Source organism: Haematobia irritans, chromosome 4 (genome assembly GCF_050003625.1).
Source record: "Haematobia irritans isolate KBUSLIRL chromosome 4, ASM5000362v1, whole genome shotgun sequence".
NCBI lineage: Eukaryota > Metazoa > Arthropoda > Insecta > Diptera > Muscidae > Haematobia > Haematobia irritans.
This window is the reverse complement of record NC_134400.1, coordinates 133,231,759-133,236,921: the sequence shown is the minus strand read 5'-3', so window position 1 is coordinate 133,236,921 and position 5,163 is coordinate 133,231,759. Positions and strand designations below refer to the sequence as shown.

At 32.3% G+C, this 5,163-nt stretch overlaps 1 long non-coding RNA gene across 1 annotated transcript; it reads right to left on the bottom strand.

The window, feature by feature from the left end:
* Nucleotides 1-3,413: 3,413 nt before the first annotated feature.
* Nucleotides 3,414-4,419, bottom strand: LOC142234613 (uncharacterized). The gene is made up of 3 exons (XR_012721667.1): nt 4,148-4,419; nt 3,977-4,083; nt 3,414-3,911 (listed from the first exon to the last, which is right to left on the bottom strand). It is a non-coding gene; the product is annotated as an uncharacterized LOC142234613 (long non-coding RNA).
* Between the last annotated feature and the right edge of the window lie 744 nt (nt 4,420-5,163).

Below are 5,163 nucleotides of genomic sequence, written 5' to 3'. Positions count from 1 at the left end.
ATCTCATCGGTTCTTTATTTGAAACGTTAGATTGGTCCATGACATTTACTTTTTGAAGATAATTTCATTTAAATGTTGACCGCGGCTGCGTCTTAGGTGGTCCATTCGGAAAGTCCAATTTTGGGCAACTTTTTCGAGCATTTCGGCCGGAATAGCCCGAATTTCTTCGGAAATGTTGTCTTCCAAAGCTGGAATAGTTGCTGGCTTATTTCTGTAGACTTTAGACTTGACGTAGCCCCACAAAAAATAGTCTAAAGGCGTCAAATCGCATGATCTTGGTGGCCAACTTACCGGTCCATTTCTTGAGATGAATTGTTCTCCGAAGTTTTCCCTCAAAATGGCCATAGAATCGCGAGCTGTGTGGCATGTAGCGCCATCTTGTTGAAACCACATGTCAACCAAGTTCAGTTCTTCCATTTTTGGCAACAAAAAGTTTGTTAGCATCGAACGATAGCGATCGCCATTCACCGTAACGTTGCGTCCAACAGCATCTTTGAAAAAATACGGTCCAATGATTCCACCAGCGTACAAACCACACCAAACACTGCATTTTTCGGGATGCATGGGCAGTTCTTGAACGGCTTCTGGTTGCTCTTCACTCCAAATGCGGCAATTTTGCTTATTTACGTAGCCATTCAACCAGAAATGAGCCTCATCGCTGAACAAAATTTGTCGATAAAAAAGCGGATTTTCTGCCAACTTTTCTAGGGCCCATTCACTGAAAATTCGACGTTGTGGCAGATCGTTCGGCTATTCATGATGAAATGTCAAAGCATACTGAGCATCTTTCTCTTTGACACCATGTCTGAAATCCCACGTGATCTGTCAAATACTAATGCATGAAAATCCTAACCTCAAAAGAATCACCCTTTATATGGGAGCTATATCTAAATTTGATCCGATTTCAAATTCCAAATTCAATAGCATTCGTCCTTGGTCCAGAGAAACGCCATACACCAAATTTCATTCAAATCGGTTAATAATTGCGACCGGAATCCTGTGAACAACAAATACATGGACAGACGGACGGACGGGCACCAAGCGCTAGATCGACTCAGGAGGTGATTCTGAGTCGATCGGTATATATTTTGTGGAGTCTAAAATCAATATTTCTGGTAGGCACATTTTTTTTTGGCAGATCAAAGTTATTATACCCTGACCACTATGTGGTTTAGGGTATAAAAAGAATTAAATTGAATTTAATGCCACGTAAGATTCACTTTTCTTGAGTGAAGAATACTGTTATGGTACTTAAAATGGACTATTTAAAAGATAACGGGACAGATATATAATCACAAGTAATTATGGAGATGGGACACTTGCGTGTAAATCCTATTATACTTCCCTTTAACACATTCTATAACAAATTTAATAGTATCTGATTGATGGTGGAAATATCCCCAGAAAAATCCCCAAACAACGGTTTATCACCATCCAAATCCCCAAAGTCAAAAAATATCCCCAACCACGAGAAAAATTGGGGAAAAAATTCTCTAATCTGACAAGGTAAAGTATATTAAACATTCTTAACATTATCTTCCAAATTGTATGTTATATAAGCCACCTTAGTTCTTGATCGATTTATATAGAGGTGTATATAAATAATTATGAACCGATTTGTAATTCAATTTTTGTAATTTGTAAAATTCAAACGGTTCAAATGAAGTTTGTTCCCTCATGGGGCTCCTGAGGTTAAATTATGGGGAAACCATATCCCCATTGGCTCTTCCAAGTGTCTCCGGTAGTCACATCTGGGGATTGATGTATATGGGTCTATATATACCCAGCAAAAAAAGAGCTTCCAAAAAAGTAGTTTGGATCCCCAATCTGTGATCCGGAAGTAGTGCAAACTTGGATCATCTCCAATGAATTTTACATGGGCTTGTCATAGGATGGAAGTACTCCCTTTTTGGATCCTTTGCATTACTTTAGAAGTTGTGCCCTCACTGAAAAAACAGTGAACCCACCAGGAAAGAAAATTTTAGTTAGTTTTAGAAAAATATATTAATTTTTGAAAATTTTAACTAAACTGTATTAGAAACGCAGATGTCACGCCGATTTCACAAAACTAAGTAAATAATTTTCCACAAATTAAAGAAAATTTATGAGAAATAATTCATTTTTTTCACTTGTTAAAGAAAATTTCAAAGTTTGTAGGAAAAACTTGGAATTAAAAATTGCAAAAATGTCTTTAGTACCATACAAAGTTCATGATGGACTCATTACTGGTAAAATTTACAAATTTTAAGAAATTCTGAGCTATTTTGTGGGAGACCAGAATTTAGTTAATCTTTATGCTTTATTTGTGTATAATTATTTCCTCTATTTTAGTTATTTTAACTAACGTATGCAAAAAATTATTAAAGTCATGGAAACTTTATTAAAACGTAATAAATCCATGAACTAAAATATAATTAAATCAGCTTTAGTGAAATATACACAGATAAAAATAAATTTGAGAACCAATAACTTTTGTTGGAAAACCAATAACAAAATTTGTTAATTTTCCTGCAACAAATTAATTTGTACTTTTAATAACCATTATTACAAAAAAGTTGTTAGCAATCGTTATCATCAGAAGGCAACAAATAATTTGTGTTCTCAATAACATAATTTGTAAGTAATTTGTTGAGCATCCAACAGTACAAAATATTTGTCGTTGAACGTTACGTTTAATCCTCAACAAATATTTTTGAATTTGAACGAAAAAATTTGTATGTGGTTTGTTGAAGTCTATCAATGCCCTGTAACAAATTTATTTCTGTATTGACAAAAAATTAAATTGAAATTGACAGAATTATTGCACCAAAATTGCAAAATTGCCGGAACGAATTTGGAGATATTTTGTTAAGTACACACAGAGAAGGAATATGACCAAAATGATACTTTTGGACGGGGAACATGTAACATTTTTGTGTCGAAAATCCTATACTCAGTTTTGTAAATGTATGATTTTAAATTTGAGTAGTCCCGGGTCTAGCAAGCATTTTGACAACTTTTTGCCCAGTGATATATATTCTAGTTAATTACAATTGTAATAACTCTAATCCCGATATTAATATGGTTTTATTAATTATCTCATACAACCCAATAAACACAAACGTTTGAAAAATGCTAAATTTCAACAATTTTTCAAACATTTTTTCAAAGGATAAGGGTAATATTCAAGTTGAAAAATTGTTGAGAAAATCGCGTTCTCAACAAAAAACAGACATTACCCTCAACAGTGAAATTCAACACATTAGCAATAATATCTCAAGTGTTATCCTAAAATTGAAATGCATCGCTACTCAATAATTTGTCAAACAATTTTCGATGCGAGTCAAATTCAAAATTAACATCGTTGCAAATACTTTTCAACCTAAATTTGTATGAATAATATCCCCATTTCAAATTGAAAGTCAAAGCCAAACTTCTGTGAATTTTGTATAATTTATTCATTTTCATCAAAATGAAATATATAATAATACACTATACTACATAATACACTACAATACCAATTGATAAATAATAATCTTATTAAACATATCAACAAATAAGAACAAAAAAAAAAAAACAAACAACAAAACTTTAAATATCTTAAACATTATTAGTAAACACTTTTGCATTGATAATTCGATTTCCTTCCTCTTGGTGTCGATTTTGAAATTAGGAACGTACTGGACCGCGTGTTAGAATTGATTTCACAAAATATCCATTTTAAACTGATAATAGCATATGAATTAAACTGACGATGTGATGCACATTTTCATCCAGAAGTTGTTGATTTCATCAATTTGTTGTATTTAACAATTTTAATAGGTTGCACTTGTAATGTTTCTGGAAACTTTTTCTTGTCGATAAGCCACTCATTTTTCATTGGTCAGCTTCTTAATGTTTGCAAGAATGTAGCGCCCAAAGATGTTAGTTTTCTGCAAAGAGATTTAAATTTAGTGACTTCTCTAAAGTGTTGATTTAATTTTTCATATTGACGTACCAATTATTATAAACTATTTGAAGCAGTTCCAGTTAATTGTCCACCATTTTTTTCGTCGATCAGCTTTTTAATGTTTTCAAGAACGTAGAATCCATAATTTTGGTTTTCTGCAAAGAGATATACATTTAGTGACTTCCTTAAATTTTTATTTCATTTTTTATTTTCACTTACCTATTTTTATAAACTATTTGGTTATTTGTCTAAAATTTTCAATTTTTTTATTTCTTGCAATTGACCACGAACTTCGTTGCACAAATAAGTATTGAAAACCACATGGTTTTTTCGTTGCATTTTAGGGTAGGTAGGTAGGGTTTTCTCATATTATCTTCAACGCCTTTTCAAAGATTTCGTCAACATTTTGGCAAATTGGAAGTAATTCGCAAACAATTTGAAGATGTATTGAAGATGAGCTATTTCAAGTCAAGTTGAATTTATGTTGAAAATTATATTTACCCTCAAACTGAAAAGTTGTTGCATTTGAAAAACGCTCATCCTGTGTTTATTGGGAACAAACACATTTAAGAAACTACCAAATTTAAAAAATATAAATTTTTCACAAACATTTATAAATGCTTTTCTGTATTCTCCGATGAATGAGCTCTTTGCTTGCTATCATACACGTGCATGTGCGCATACTCATTTTGTTCTAACGGTATTCTTCGCATACTTCTTTTAGCTTTCGTACATGTTCTCAGCGATGTGCGCGTAACCAGTCTTGTATTTTTGATTTTGTTTTCATATCGATAGCAGTCAACTATTTTCGCAACAAAACAATTTGTTGAAAATTCAGAATATTTCTATTATTTCCTCTGTCAACCATCTACAAACACATTTCAACAACAAATGCCTCATATTCAATAGACAAATTTGTAGAGCATCAGCAGATTTTACATACAAATAAAGTTGTTAATATTTATTTGCAGTTATTTTTTGGTGTGTAGGGTTAACTTTTTTTTTGAGTGCTGGAAGTTAATTTGAATGAAGAAATTTAAAAAGCGAAAAAAAAAATTTTTTCTTCAACCAATTTCACTTTTTTTTTTCAAACATATGTTTTATTACACTATTATTTTCCTATTATCTAATTTTTACAATTTGAAAAACCTTTTCGCTCCGACCAGGGTTTGAACCTGGGTTTGCTGGCACCATAATAGAACGCCTTAGCACACTCAGCCACAAACGCCATTGAA